Source organism: Schistocerca piceifrons, chromosome 11 (assembly GCF_021461385.2).
Source record: "Schistocerca piceifrons isolate TAMUIC-IGC-003096 chromosome 11, iqSchPice1.1, whole genome shotgun sequence".
Lineage (NCBI taxonomy): Eukaryota > Metazoa > Arthropoda > Insecta > Orthoptera > Acrididae > Schistocerca > Schistocerca piceifrons.
In genome coordinates, this window is record NC_060148.1 from 99,968,859 (window position 1) to 99,985,628 (window position 16,770).

Sequence of the window (16,770 nt, forward strand, 5' to 3'; positions counted from 1 at the left end):
GGAGGAGACGGCGGACGGCGGTTTGCCAGGTTTAAGGAACATGAGGATACGGGAGGTTTTCCACAGGTCAGGGTAGTAACCGGTGGACAGGACTACATTGTAGAGCCTGGCCAGGGTGGAGAGGAAAGAGACATTAGCTTCACGAAGGTGATGGTAGGTGACACGATCGTGACCAGGAGCGGTGTTGGGTTTGGTGCGGAGTGTAACAAGGAGATCCTGTGTAGTGATAGGGGCATTGAGTTCCGTGTGTGTAATGTTGTCCAAGTACTGGAAACCAGGAGCGAGGGGAGGGACAAAAATGTGGAACGCTTCACGATTTTGCGTGTCATCCTTGCGCAGGGGCCATGCTAATGTTCTCTGTATCGTTCCAATTTTAGTATATGTACCGCCGAAGCGAGTACCCGCTCCAGTGCTCGTTTCGTCCCTTTATACTGTTTTACCGCGCGACTGCGCATGCGGCCACAGATGCAAATGCGCCAGAGACGTTGGTCGGCGGCAGAGGCGTGCGTAGTGCGCGAGTTGTATCTACGATTCCGCAGTTGATCTGTGTTGGCATATCGATATATCATCATGAGCTGCACTGTGACGTCTTTGCGAATTTATTACAGCAAGTGCCGGATTCCATGATTTATCAAGATTGAAACCACAATCTCTATTAATTAAATTCGTCGTCAAGCGGATATCAATTGCCTCCTTCACTATCGAGTCCCAAATGGATGATGTAGTTGCCAGAATTTCGACGTTGTCATACAACATACTGTGACCATTAACAATACAGTGCTCTCCCACTGCCGACTTGTTAGGTTGTAAAAGTCGTGTGTACCTCCGGTGTTCTGTACATCTTCCTTGGACAGTACGAGTTGTTTGTTCGATGTAAGAAAGGCCACATTCACATGGAATTTTGTAAACTCCAGATTTTCGGAGCAGCAAATCATGTGGAGGACGAAAAATCACTTTTACTTTGTGTCTGCCGAGAACGCGTCCTATTTTTGATGAAAGGCTACCCACTTATGGCAGGAAGGCCATCGATTTAAAGGTTTATTCATCTTCTCATGCTTTCTTTGTGGCCTCTTTCGGTTTCATTTTCAATGCCCTCTGTATTTGTTGTGGAGAGTACCCATTGTCTTCAAACACTCTTTGTAAGTGGGAAAGTTCATCTTACAGACTGCTTTCGTCAGAAATAATACGCGCTCTGTGAGTCAAAGTTCGGAGAACACTCATTGTCTGGGCAGGATGGTGGCAGCTATTTGCACGTAAATACAGATTGCTGTGTGTCGGCTTCCTATACACTTCATATCCCAAAGTTCCATCCTCTCTGCGCAGAACCAAAACATCCAAGAATGGAAGGCATCCCTCCTTTTCAACTTCCATTGTGAACTTTATTTGATCGTGGAGGGAGTTCAGAAGTCTTAAGAAGTCTTGCAAGATGTCTTCGCCATGGGGCCAAACTACAAAGGTGTCATCAACATACCTCCAGAATACCGTTGGTTTCAAGTCAGCTGATCAAGCGCCTTCTCCTCGAAGTCCTCCATAAATAAATTGGCCACCAGAGGGGATAAGGGACTACCCACGGCGACACCGTCCGTCTGTTCAAAAAATTCGTTGTTAAATAAGAAATATGTGGAGGTGAGAACATGTTGATGTGGTTTGTGTCACTTGCTACTCTAGGTGTTGTACCGTAATATTGCTCGTTTGGTGGAAAAGAAAGCGGCACATTGTAATTTTGATTGGAAATGGGTGATTCCACAATAGGTGTTCTGTCTGTGTCATTAGCCATGGTTTTAGCTGATTTGTCGTTCCCTGACGATGCGTTTGCACCAATCGCCAAACACGGCACAACATTGTCTCGTAATTTTGTCACTTCGTCTTCTATGTGTTTTGTCTCGTCTTTAACATGTCTCTTTGTTTTTGAAAGTATGTCCTGTGTAATTGTTTCAAGTTTTTTGTCCAAATAGTCGTCACACAATTTACGTTCATGTACAATTCTTTCGGCCATGTTGGTGTCGTTGTTTAGTGACGCGAGGTCCGCTCGGTCTTCTAATTTCTCTATCTTTTCTTTGAGGTGGGTTTGTTCAAGAACTATCATTGTGAGCTGTTGGGTAATATTTCCCACTTCTTCAGTCAGCTTTTCTTGGGTGGAGCTAGCTGAAGTGTGGGCCTGAGATAACTCTTCCACACGGGTGTTCACTTCCTGCTGCACGTTAACTATTTGAGTTAACCGATTCGCACATCGGGTGATATTGTTTTTTGTTTCATGTGTGAATATAACCAAAGTTTCTTCCTGTTTAGTGACTCGGTCAGACAATGTCTCAAATCGCTGGCTGAGCTGTTGAGTGGTGGTATTTAATTCTGTCATCTGTTTTGTCGTTCGTTCAAAATTTTCGATCACAATATGGTTTAATATGACAATTTTCTGACTATCGTCTCGTTTCATGTCTGCAAATAACTCTAATGGTCCAGTTTGTCAGTCTCCTGTGCCCGATTTGTGTTACATTGCTGAATTTGCGCCACATTCGGTTCTGACGTTGATGTTAAGTGACGCTGCTGGTCTAGTCTCGCGTCCATTCCACATTTCGTCATTTAAAGTCGCTATCTGTGTATTATCACAAATGTTGCGAGTTCGAGGCAAAATCATTGCATTGATCTGTGAACTCGTCCATGGAGGGAAACGCGGACTTTCTTGTTGGTTGAACGATGAATCTAGTTCACTTAACTCATCTGCCGAAACTATCTCTACCTTACCGCGTTCCATTGTAATAGGATGTATAATCGTAAGTCAAAAAGGGAATAATATAAGTCTGATTAATAAAGATTTAACTCAAATTTAGGTTGAAATATTTTCTCGTCAATGTAAATGATTGCTCTATTGCAACAATGATTTGAGAAAAATGCAGCAGGGCGGGCAAAATTCTTCGTAACAAATGACTGTTTGGCGGTCAAGTTCACGATCTTCATATGCTACAACAATACTATAAGTACTACAAACTACAATAGAGATAGATAATTTTGGAAAAATCTAGAAGAAAACTACAGGATGTGTGGAAAGGGAAAAATGGATTCTGCAGTTGGCTATTGAATGTTTGAATGAAACATGATTGTGTGACTCACCATTAAATTTTCTGTCCTGCAGCGTCACAATATTGTTGTATAACCATTTGCTTAGGTACAATAAAGTTGGTCCTTTAGTTACCATTTAAACTTCAGGATTTTTGGTTATTCTCTGTTGGGAAAAAATATAAATTAAAGTTTCAAATTTGCTCAAAAACGACACATCCGAAGATCGCGTCCTGTCGCGGGAGCCAGTTGTGATGGTAAAAAAAAAAAAAAAAAAAAAAAGTGAGAAGAAAAGATAAGATTGAAAATGTGGGAAGAAATGTTGAATAAAAAGAGGGTTTTAAAATCGTTAATGACCGTGAAAAAGGGAAAGAATGAAATGCAAATCGGACTTCGTATTTCAGAAAAGTTATCGGACTTCGTGATTCGGAAAACCTATTGTTGGGGTGGTCCTTGTGGCGTTTCTGAGCAAAAGTCAATTTCCACTACAAAAATTATTTGAAAGGGAACAGAGAATAAGAAAATGTGATTAACAGGGGGAAATGGTGTAGATAAGAGTTCATCCTTTACCATGTTAACATGTCTTCTTTCGTGCGGCGTCCAGGTCTTCAAAAATCTCCTACTTCATTTCTGCGTGAAAAGTAGTAGCTGCTCCGAAATCTTGTAATCGTCCAGGAATCACTAATTTATACAAATCAAAACCATCTTGGTATTGAATGCAATTTATTTTACGTTGCTACTTCCATCCTCCGAATTTCATACCAACCTCCACAATACGTCTGCACATCAATGAGTTTTTTCGTCTTAATCCGACCAAGACTAGCTAATAAGTAAGTTAAGCTTCCGCTATCAAGAGACAAAAGCTGGATAGAAAACAAAAAGATTTACAGTTTTGGTACCCTCATTTTCTTATATACACTCCTGTAAATTGAAATAAGAACACCGTGAATTCATTGTCCCAGGAAGGGGAAACTTTATTGACACATTCCTGGGGTCAGATACATCACATGATCACACTGACAGAACCACAGACACATAGACACAGGCAACAGAGCATGCACAATGTCGGCACTAGTACAGTGTATATCCACCTTTCGCAGCAATGCAGGCTGCTATTCTCCCATGGAGACGATCGTAGAGATGCTGGATGTAGTCCTGTTGAACGGCTTGCCATGCCATTTCCACCTGGCGCCTCAGTTGGACCAGCGTTCGTGCTGGACGTGCAGACCGCGTGAGACGACGCTTCATCCAGTCCCAAACATGCTCAATGGGGGACAGATCCGGAGATCTTGCTGGCCAGGGTAGTTGACTTACACCTTCTAGAGCACGTTGGGTGGCACGGGATACATGCGGACGTGCATTGTCCTGTTGGAACAGCAAGTTCCCTTGCCGGTCTAGGAATGGTAGAACGATGGGTTCGATGACGGTTTAGATGTACCGTGCACTATTCAGTGTCTCCTCGACGATCACCAGTGGTGTACGGCCAGTGTAGGAGATCGCTCCCCACACCATGATGCCGGGTGTTGGCCCTGTGTGCCTCGGTCGTATGCAGTCCTGATTGTGGCGCTCACCTGCACGGCGCCAAACACGCATACGACCATCATTGGCACCAAGGCAGAAGCGACTCTCATCGCTGAAGACGACACGTCTCCATTCGTCCCTCCATTCACGCCTGTCGCGACACCACTGGAGGCGGGCTGCACGATGTTGGGGCGTGAGCGGAAGACGGCCTAACGGTGTGCGGGACCGTAGCCCAGCTTCATGGAGACGGTTGCGAATGGTCCTCGCCGACACCCCAGGAGCAACAGTGTCCCTAATTTGCTGGGAAGTGGCGGTGCGGTCCCCTACGGCACTGCGTAGGATCCTACGGTCTTGGCGTGCATCCGTGCGTCGCTGCGGTCCGGTCCCAGGTCGACGGGCACGTGCACCTTCCGCCGACCACTGGCGACAACATCGATGTACTGTGGAGACCTCACGCCCCACGTGTTGAGCAATTCGGCGGTACGTCCACCCGGCCTCCCGCATGCCCACTATACGCCCTCGCTCAAAGTCCGTCAACTGCACATACGGTTCACGTCCACGCTGTCGCGGCATGCTACCAGTGTTAAAGACTGCGATGGAGCTCCGTATGCCACGGCAAACTGGCTGACACTGACGGCGGCGGTGCACAAATACTGCGCAGCTAGCGCCATTCGACGGCCAACACCGCGGTTCCTGGTGTGTCCGCTGTGCCGTGCGTGTGATCATTGCTTGTACAGCCCTCTCGCAGTGTCCGGAGCAAGTACGGTGGGTCTGACACACCGGTGTCAATGTGTTCTTTTTTCCATTTCCAGGAGTGTATTTTCTCTGCCGTGGAGCGCTCATACCGCTGCGACGGTATAATTTATATCTGAGGGAACGAGTGTAGCGCGGCGAAATTCAAAGTCCCGCTACAGATGGCAGTAGCAGCACATTTTAAATGCATATCGGTATTTGGCACGACATTGTCAAATGCGTCGAACAACCATCGTTTCTAGGTCATGTTTCCTGTGAAATGCTATTTACATAACAAAAGTATCCAATAGAATGCATGTGCTACTGCATTTGTAATATAATTCAGCTTCTGGTCTTCCTCTGTCCCGAGAGTCCATGTTTCACACCCACAGCATGCCACACTCCACACTTATGATTTCAAAAATCTTTTCCTGATTTCAAGGCTGATGCTCTTAGATGTTAATATGTTTTTCTTCTTGTTAAAAGCAGCCTTTGCTTGAGCTGTTCTACGTCTCACTTCTGCCTTGCTCCTTCCATCCCTGGTAATATTATTGCCCAGATAAGTAAATTTATCAACTTGTTCAAGCAGTTCATTGCCTACATGAACTTGGACTTTCACTTGATCTTCTTTGTCGCATGCCATTACTTTTGTTTTTGCTTTATTAATTCTCATATTATATTCTTCACCCATAACTTTATCCATTCTATTCAGTAGGACTACAAGATCTTCTTCACTTTCAGCCAGGATAGCTATATCATCGGCAAATCTTATCATATCTATTCTTTGGCCATGAATTACTACACCTATCTGTGAATTTTCCCTTACTTTTTTCAGCGCCTCTTCAATGTATACGTTAAAGATAACAGGGGACAGTGCGCAACTTTGTCGGACACCTTTCCGTATCTGCACCTCTTCTTGTTTTGTCCGTCCACAGATAACTGCTGCCTCGTTTTTGTACAGGTTCCATATCATTTTTCTATCTTTATGGTCTATTCCTACTTTTTTGAGTACCTCAAACATCTTATCCCATTTAACATTATCAAAGGCTTTCTCTACATCTACGAAAGCTATGTATGTTTTCAGGTTCTTATCTAGTCGTTTCTCTATTATTAGTTTTAGAGCAAATATTGCTTCTCTGGTTCCTCTATCTTTCCGGAATCCAAACTGGTCTTCGGAGAGTGTACCTTCGACTTTTTGTTCTATGCGTTTTAGGATAATTGAAGTTAATATTTTAGAGGCGTGAGTAACTAGGCTGAGCGTCCTAAAATTTTCACATCTTGTAGCATTTGCCTTCTTTAGAACGGGGATCATAATGTTTTTCTCAAAGTCTGTAGGAATTTTACCCTGCACGTACATGTTGAAAACATGTATTAGAAAATGTAGTGCTTTTGCTTTTTTAGGTATGGGAAAATCCAACATTTCTCCCTGTATTTGTTTCATGGGGGTTTTGTCACTGCAACTCACGGAGCTTTCAGTGCTCCAATGCTGAGCCCCATAATTACTCTATTCTCCAAAAAGCACTGCCAACGTATTCAGTAGCAGTGGGGCTCAAATCGCTATCTGGCCAGACTGATTTATGTTTCACGTGGTTTCCGTAAATTGCTTAAGGTGGATGCAGAGCCAGTTCCATTGACAAAGTCCCTGCCCCAACACTTGTCGAATCCAATCATGTACAGCCTTTTTGCTTCTTCCTTGTTTACACGCTAACATTTCTGTAGTTTTGGCGTGATCAGTATGATGCAATATGACCAAAAAGACAAATAAACAATTCAGTTTCCCTTGCACAGTTTGTGTGTTACACGCGTTTTGGGAAAACAAAGAACTAAGAAAATTTTTCTTCTGCAAGAGTCCTGAAATGTTCTTTGCGCTGCCTATTTAGGAACTGTCAAGCACAGTTTGTGGAGTAGGAAAATTAAATGTGGCTCTGATTTTGCTCAAGTGAAACTGATGAACAATTCCAGTGATTTTTAAATTTATGATGGGAGAAATACCGATTTATTTTTTGCTTGTATAATAGGCCTAAACCAAAACTAAACACGCCCTTAAAGGTTCTTCCTAATGTAAATGCAACAATTAATATTCAAGCTGCTTTTTTATTCACTTGATTCTATGGATAAGGCATGCTATAATGTTACAGTACAAACAATAAGATTTAATGCAGGCGTGGAACAGCTTACTAAAATTCTATACCGATTTTATATATATTTGTTGAGTACTGCTCTTCTTAGATTCATGGAAATCTACATTCCAACGTAATAAGTTTTGAAGTATTTGATCCATATGAATGCCACTATGTGTGAATATTATCATTCTTTAGGCTACTGTTACAGAAATACTCTGAAAGAGAAACCATTTTTCTTGTGGCTGGTATTTTATATCTGTAGTTTTTCTGGAATGGATGAAAGTGCTTACAACAGTTGTATCAATAGTTCACGGGATGCAAAACACTATAGCATTGAGTTCTTGTATCTGACATGTGTAACTAGCCTTCGTATTTGATTGGTGCATAATTTTTGTTTTGCATGTTTGTACTCTGGTTGCTTTGGCTTTATTTATTGATTGTCATTTTTTTATTTCTGTTTCACTGCCACTGTTTCAGTTTACGTATTGTCGTTTTGACATTTGGAAATAGTGAACGGAGCTGTGGATCCTAGAAAATGGAATGCCAAGTGGGGAAATCGGAACATTTCGGACATATTCTTCTATTTGAGTTTAATAGACGAGTGGCGTCAGTGGAAGCAGCCAGAAAGATTTGCGCAGCTTATGGGGATAATTTCACTGGATGGGATCATGGCAAGAAAATGGTTTTCTCATTTTAAGGAAGATTGTTTTGACCAGAGTGACTCTCCACATTCAGAAGATCGGTTAAACGCATTAATCCACAATTATCCACGTCAGAAAGAGGTTGCACAAGCTATGCATCAATTAAAAAAGAAAAAATCAACTGGTCTAGATGAAATCCCAGCTTGTGTCCTTAAAGAATGTGTAAAATCAGTAAAAGCTCCATTAACAAAAATAATCAACGAATCATTCAAATCTGGCTGTTTACCTGAGCACCCAAAACAAACAAGAGTAAAACTCATACTTAAAAATGGTGATACGGAAAATGTACAAAATGACAGACCAATCTCTCCACTGTCCACCATTTCCAAAATTATTGACAAAGTAATGAAAAGTAGGGTAATGCAGTATCTAAATAAGTTTAACCTTCTTTGCAAAGAAGAACTTGGTTTCATGCCCAAAAGAGGTACAAAATCAGCTATTGCACAGCTTACAAAGGTCATTTTTGTGGCACTTGACGAAGTTGAGCATGTGAATTAAATTTTCTTGGACCTATCAAAGGCATTTGATACACTAGACCACATAGTTTTATTACATAAGTTAGAGTTAGTAGGAGTAAGAGGTGTGGTTAAGAAGTGGTTGAAGCCCTACCTTGAAAACCAGATGCTGCATGTTGAGATTTCACATACGTCATGAGCATTTCTAGTAAAACACTCATCAGATTCAAAAAATATTAATACAGGTCCAATCCATTTTCTTATTCACATTAATGATTTTCTGCAGAGTATCAGATATGGGGGGAAATGCTATTTGCTGATGACAACAACATAGTAATCACAGCCAAAACTCCAACACAGTTGACAGAAAAGAGATGTCCTCGGCTGTGGGCAGGGGGCGAAGGGTGTTACCAGGAGGGGTGGGATCATCAGTGTGTCATACGGGGACAGTGAGTTCGGGAGAGACGGGAGGGGCCCGGATCTTACATTTTTTGGAGTAGGTGGGGTGAGGAAGGCTGCAAGTGTTGCAGGTGGGGGCGGGGATTTGAGGTTAGGACACTGCTGCAGGAAATGCGCCTGTTTGCAGTGAGGGCAGACGGGGCCTCGCGACACTCAGATGTGCGGTGCGCCCTGTACTGGAGGCACCTCTGTCAGCAAACGAACTGGGGAGGGGAACGGGAAGGATCGACGTTGTAGCGGCGATTGAAAAACAGGGCGCCCTCTTTGAGGAGACGGTCAATGGTGGGGGCAGACTCAGAGAAGACCGCACGAAGAAGGTGGGGCCGGCAGAATTATGGGTGTGGGGGGCTGCACGGATTTCAAGAGGGGATGGGAGTTAAGGGGGGTAGGACGTCAAACGGTCCGACTTGGAGCAGGAGAGTCACCATAGGACATTTTAATTTCTACTGTCTATACTTTTACAAACAAATTCATAAAACTTTGTCACCATGACCAGGAAGGATTGAGGATTCACACTCATTGCAGTGGAAGTTCAGAAACGCAGCAAAATACCTTTTTTTACATGTGAAATTTCATCACTTTTTAACTTATTACTGGCTGCATTTGTTGCTGTAGGTACACTTTTCTTTCTAAGCAAGAGAGATTCTTTGATGAATTTTTCATAGCATATAAACAGTAGTTACAGGGATATGAAACTCTAGAATTTTCCAAATGTATTAAAAAACTGTGGAAAAAATTGAGATAATTTTAAAACTTGAGTTTTTTCTAAACATGAAGTTTAAAATGTAACAGTTCATTCATTTTTTCATAAACTAAATAACTTCTAGAGTTTCATACACCTGTAACTATGGTTTGTATGCTGTACAAAAGTCATCGAAGAATCTCTCTTGTTTAGGAAGAAAAGTGTACCTATAGCAACAAATGCAGCCAGTAGTAAGTGAAAAAAATGATGAAATTTGACATGTAAAAAAATGTGTTTTGTTACGTTTTTGAGCTTCCACTGCTATGAGTGTGAATCCTGAATCCTTCCTGGTCATGCTGTTAAAGTTTTATGAATTTATATGTAAAAGTATAGACAGCGGAAATTAAAATGTCCTGTGGTGCCTCTCCTGCTCCAAGTCAGCCCGTTTGACATCCTATCCCGCCTTAAGCTCCACAAAGACCTCCTCCTCTTTGACCACTGGGCTAAGCCGAGTGATTATGGTGGTGTGGGTCAGCGGATGGGAAGGGAGTTGGGGTTGTCAGGAGGAGGAGAAGGATGGAGCAGGGGTCAAAGTCGAGGCGAGGAATTTTGGCCAGGCTATCAGTATGGAGGGTGGGGCTGGGAAAGGAGATAAGGGCTGAGTCCCTACGAGGGGTGAGGAGGGAGATAGGTGCACTAGAGTAGTACTTCCGGAGAAGCAAGGTGAGATTATGGGCTTCCAGTAGGGACGGGTCAGGATCGGAGACAACATAGCGGTAGGCAGAGGTAGGGGAGGGTGATAGAAGAGGTGGCAGGAGGCGTGACGTTTGTGGCGTCATGGGGGGAGGAGGAAGAGGTTGCGTTTTTTTTAGGTTCGGAGGAAGTAGGGGCAGCACTGGGGTGCTTAACCACAGTGGAGGGATGAGAGGAGGTTTGGGGGACGGGAGTGACTGGGAGATGGTGGGAGGAGGCAGGTCCCAGTGACGGTGTGTCGACGACGCGGACTGTGGCCCGTCGAACGACCACCCTCGCTGGGGCTACAGAAGCTGGGGGAGGGCGGAAGTGGAGGAAAGGGATGAGAAGAAGGTGAAGGGGTTTGCTGAGCTGGAGCAGGAGCAGGAGATGGGGCAAGGAAGGGTGTAGGGGTTGTAAGGGCTGTAAGGGTGAGGAGGGGGTGATATACTGTGCGCACCAAGTAATAGTGGTTTCGGCAGTGGCAGACGGGAGGTGTACACTGTTGTGGTTGTGGTGGCTGTGGTAGTGGGGGTAGTCATGGTAAGGGTTACAAGGGAAAACAGAACGGGAGAAACGGAACAAAAAAGGAGGAAGACAGCAACGAATCACACACAAAGACAAGGATGAGGACGAGCTCTTTGGCTGGGGCTGAAGCCACACTCCGCTGCTTCCGATGGAGGGGGGGGCGGCGATGGGCCAGACTACATGTGTGCTGCTGCTGACGTCGCCGCTGGGCTGTTAGAACTGGCTGGCACTGGCGCTGCTGCTGCTGCTGCTGCCGTCGACTTCTGCTGCGTCTGCTGCATATTCTGCAAAACCCTAGCGCTTTGACGATTGTGGTAACAATTCTCGAAATGCGGCACTCGACACGAGTTCTGTCGAAGATAGAGGTTAATTTTTTTTCTTTATTTTGATTTCATTCCCCTGCCCCATATGGGCAGGGGAGGGCTGTCAGCAGCACAATCCGCCACTCTTCAGCCAAGTGACATGACAACTAAAACAAGAATAAAATGTTACATATATAAGGCGATAAAAAAGGAGAACATAAAACAGAGTAAGGGGAGAAAATGGAGGTAAAATTACACTGACATGGAGACGTTCATGGGGGACAATTAAAAAAGTCACCAGAAAGTTAAAAAACACAGTTGGCGATTTGTAAAACACAAAGAAGACACTGAATGCACATGCACAGGTTAAAAGTCGGCCACAGTATTAAAAACACTCCAGAACAGCACACTTAAAACCAACGTGGAGCACACATGATGAAGAATAAAACTGCCAGGTGGGACCTACCGAGGGAGAGGTCGGAGAGGTTGGAAAAGGAGGGGAGAGAAAGGTGCAGCAGGGGATGTGGCAGGATGAAGAGAGTAGGGGCGTCAGCGGGTACACTAAGAGGCAGCAGACACATGGGGCCGAAGATGAAGAGGGAAGACAGGGCAGGAGGGAGTGCAGAGACACTGAAAGGAGGCACAAGAGATAGAGGGGGAGTAGGAGGGTGAAGCCGCTTAGGAGAAGGGAGGGGGAGGAGAGGGAGCCCTGAGGAGGAGGCAGGGAGATGGGGTTAGAGTTGGTAGGAAGGGCAGATGTCAGGGCATAGCTCATCATCTGGGAGGGGGAGGAAAATACCGATCTGTGACAGTTATTTCCATAGTCGCTCGAATTCCTTATGGTAACTCTCTTTGTACTACACGTCCAAGCTAAACTGACATATGAAGTGGTGGCTCAAGGGCACGACCGCACTTGTTAATGCCTGTACTGCAGCTCCTATCACCCACCGCTCTGATATTAACTTTATTAAATTGTTTGTGCTGAAAGTATCGAAGGTGCACGAAATAGTACACCGTTCTTATCAAGAGATGGCTAGCAGTCTCACAGTTATTCCCACGACCTATAGAACGCCTTCCAAATGGTCTATCCCTCCCCGTCATAGCCAGATCTCCCATGTGTTGACGGGAAAGCGTAGTACGATATACGGTCAACAGATCGCGCGAGGCGCCATTGGCAGTTACTGAAATAACTACCAGTATCAGATGAGAAGTTATCACAGTAACCGTTACTTCTTAAGTTACGCTATTTTTTGCCACCTCTATCCAGCACGTGAACCATGGACCTTGACTTTGGTGGGGAGGCTTGTGTCCCTCAGCGATACAGATGGCCGTACTGTAGGTGCAACCACAATGGAGGGGTATCTGTTGAGAGGCCAGACAAACATGTGGTTCCTGAAGAGGGGCAGCAGCCTTTTCAGTAGTTGCAGGGGCAACAGTCTGGATGATTGACTGATCTGGCCTTGTAACACTAACCAAAACGGCCTTGCTGTGCTGGTACTGCGAACGGCTGAAAGCAAGGGGAAAATACAGTCGTAATTTTTCCCGAGGGCATGCAGCTTTACTGTATGGTTTAATGATGATGGCGTCCTCTTGGGTAAAATTTTCCAGAGGTAAAATAGTCCCCCATTCGGATCTCCGGGTGGGGACTACTCAAGAGGACGTCGTTATATGGAGAAAGAAAACTGGCGTTGTACGGATCGGAGCGTGGAATATCAGATCCCTTAATCGGGCAGGTATGTTAGAAAATTTAAAAAGGGAAATGGATAGGTTAAAGTTAGATATAGTGGGAATTAGTGAAGTTCGGTGGCGGGAGGAACAAGACTTTTGGTAAGGCGAATATAGGATTATAAATACAAAATCAAATAGGGGTAATGCAGGAGTAGGTTTAATAATGAATAAAAAATAGGAGTGCTGGTAAGCTACTACAAACAGCATAGTGAACGCATTATTGTGGCCAAGAGAGACACGAAGACCAAGCCTACTACAGTAGTACAAGCTTATATGCCAACTAACTCTGCAGATGACGAAGAAATCGAAAAAATGTATGATGAAATTAAAGAAATTATTCAGATAGTGAAGGGAGACGAAAATTTAATAGTGATGGGTGACTGGAATTCGGTAGTAGGAAAAGGGAGAGAAGGAAACGTAGCAGGTGAATATGGATTGAGGCTAAGAAATAAAAGAGGAACCCGCCTGGTAGAATTTTGCACAGAGCACAACTTAATCGTAGCTAACACTTGGTTCAAGAATCATAAAATAAGGCTGTATACATGGAAGAAGCCTGGAGATACTGACAGGTTTCAGATAGATTATATAATGGTAAGACAGAGATTTAGGAACCAGATTTTAAATTGTAAGACATTTCCAGGGGCAGGTGTGGACTCTGACCACAATCTATTGGTTATGAACTGTAGATTAAAACTGAAGAAACTGCAAAAAGGTGGGAATTTAAGGAGATGGGACCTGGACAAACTGAAAGAACCAGAGGTTGTACAGAGTTTCAGGGAGAGCATAAGGCAACAATTGACAGGAATGGGGGAAAGAGATTCAGTAGAAGAAGAATGGGTAGCTTTGAGGGATGAAATAGTTAAGGTAGCAGAGGATCAAGTAGGTAAAAAGACGATGGCTAGTAGAAATTCTTGGGTAACAGAAGAGATACTGAATTTAATTGATGTAAGGAGAAAATATAAAAATGCAGTAAATGAAACAGGCAAAAAGGTATACAAACGTCTCATAAATGAGATCGACAGGGAGTCCAAAACGGCTAAGCAGGGATGGTTAGAGGACAAATTTAAGGATGTAGAGGCTTATCTCACGAGGGGTAAGACAGATACTGCCTACAGGAAAATTAGAGAGACCTTTGGAGAAAAGAGAATCACTTGCATGAATATCAAGAGCTCAGATGGAAACACAGTTCTAAGCAAATAAGGGAAAGCAAAAGGGTGGAAAGAGTATATAGAGGGTCTGTACAGGGGCGATGTACTTGAGGACAATATTATGGAAACGGAAGAGGATGTAGATGAACATGAAATGGGAGACATGATACTGCGTGAAGAGTTTGACAAAGCACTGAAAGACCTGCGTCGAAACAAGGCCCCGGGTGTAGACAACATTCCATTGGAAGTACTGACGGCCTTGGGAGAGCCATTACTGAGAAAACTGTACCATCTGGTGAGCAAGATGTATGAGACAGCGAAATACCCTCAGACTTCAAGAAGAATATAATAATTCCAATCCCAAAGAAAGCAAGTGTTGACAGATGTGAAAATTATCGAACAATCAGTTTAATAAGCCACAGCTGCAAAATACTAACGCGAATTCATTACAGACGAATGGAAAAACTAGTAGAAGCCGACCTCGGGGAAGATCAGTTTGGATTCCGTAGCAATATTGGAACACGTGAGGCAATACTGACCCTACGACTTATCTTAGAAGCTAGATTAAGGAAAGGCAAACCTACGTTTCTAGCATTTGTAGACTTAGAGAAAGCTTTTGACAATGTTGAATGGAATACTCTCTTTCAAATTCTGACGGTGGCAGGGGTAAAATGCAGGGAGCGAAAGGCTATTTACAATTTGTACAGAAACCAGATGACAGTTATAAGAGTCGAGGGGCATGAAAGGGAAGCAGTGGTTGGGAAGGGAGTGAGACAATGTTGTAGCCTCTCCCCGATGTTATTCAAGCTGTATATTGAGCAAGCAGTAAAGGAAACAAAAGAAAAATTCGGAGTAGGTATTAAAATCCATGGAGAAGAAATAAAAACTTTGAGGTTTGCTGATGACATTGTAATTCTGTCAGAGACAGCAAAGGACTTGGAAGAGCAGTTGCACGGAATGGATAGTGTCTTGAAAGGAGGATATAAGATGAACATCAACAAAAGCAAAACGAGGATAATGGAATGTAGTCGAATTAAGTCGGGTGATGCTGAGGGAATTGGATTAGGAAATGAGACACTTAAAGTAGTAAAGGAGTTTTGCTATTTGGGGAACAAAATAACTGATGATGGTCGAAGTAGAGAGGATATAAAATGTAGACTGGCAATGGCAAGGAAAGCGTTTCTGAAGAAGAGAAATTTGTTAACATCGAGTATAGATTTAAGTGGCAGAAAGTCATTTCTGAAAGTGTTTGAATGGAGTGTAGCCATGTATGCAAGTGAAACATGGACGATAAATAGTTTGCACAAGAAGAGAATAGAAGCTTTCGAAATGTGGTGCTACAGAAGAATGCTGAAGATTAGATGGGTAGATCACATAATTAATGAGGAGGTATTGAATAGGATTGGGGAGAAGAGAAGTTTGTGGCACAACTTGACTAGAAGAAGGGACCGGTTAGTAGGACATGTTCTGAGGCATCAAGGAATCAGCAATTTAGTATTGGAGGGCAGCGTGGAGGGTAAAAATCGTAGAGGGAGACCAAGAGATGAACACACTAAGCAGATTCAAAAGGATGTAGGTTGCAGTAGGTACCGGGAGATGAAGAAGCTTGCACAGCATAGAGTAGCATGGAGAGCTGCATCAAACCAGTCTCAGGACTGAAGACCACAACAACAACAACATCCAGCACGTATCAACCCAGTGTTCTAGTGATGACCTAACTGCGATTTTCCGATATGTGTGATTTGTGCGAATGCTACTTTTCAGTATCTGTTATTCTTAATTGTTATTTGTAGCAGTTTAGCAGTTAACGAATCCAGGTCTTGTCCCTCTGCATTCTACTACTGTTATTTGTGCGACTTCTGTGACTCCTGCAATTTCTCGTGACTGCTGCGATTTCTGTAACTCGTGCGATTTCTGCAGTTTATCACCGTATGAAAAAGTTACACTTGTCCACAGAGAAAATTGCAGTTCAAGAAAACTGTCATTAGTAAGTATGTTTTACATTCATTCTTCCGATGGCTTTAACTTTGTATTAAAGAAACAATTGTGAGAATATTAATAGTGTAGTTAATACGTAAGTAGCTATACAGTACCGTAATAGTTCGTGTTTAGAAAACGAATTCTAACTTATTGTTATGTTCACAGGTACCTGAACTACGTTTCAGTCACTCAGTATAGCGATAATACAAAGCATCATTGTCAACACATCTGGAGAAATTGCCACTGCATCTTTAGATCTTCTCCATCAGACGAGAGGTTAGTTTCTTAGTGTTACGATGAACTTAATTATTTAAGTGAGATCGTTCTCGCAAATGTGAAAAATCCGTCGTTGATTGGCTTCATTATAGGAGATATTAGCAATACTACTCTGTCAATTACATTGCTTGTAATTAATGACAGCAAAAATGTGTAATAATCCTTGTGATTTTGTAGACACAGTTCCGACTCTGATTGCTGGTTGCTGTACGTATCTATCCACATCAAGGCTCTTGAGTGAGAATAGTGAAGATTCATGATAACTATTGGAGGACTTGCAGCTTAAAACTGCCATGAAATAAGTACGGAGAATCAGTGACGGAACTGTTCGAAAATGGCTCTGAGCAGT

General features: G+C 43.4%; 1 non-coding gene across 1 annotated transcript; it reads right to left on the reverse strand.

Moving 5' to 3' along the window:
- Window positions 1–294: 294 nt before the first annotated feature.
- LOC124720584 lies at window positions 295–401 on the reverse strand. Its single transcript, XR_007006214.1, has one exon. It is a non-coding gene; the product is annotated as a U6 spliceosomal RNA (small nuclear RNA).
- Between the last annotated feature and the right edge of the window lie 16,369 nt (window positions 402–16,770).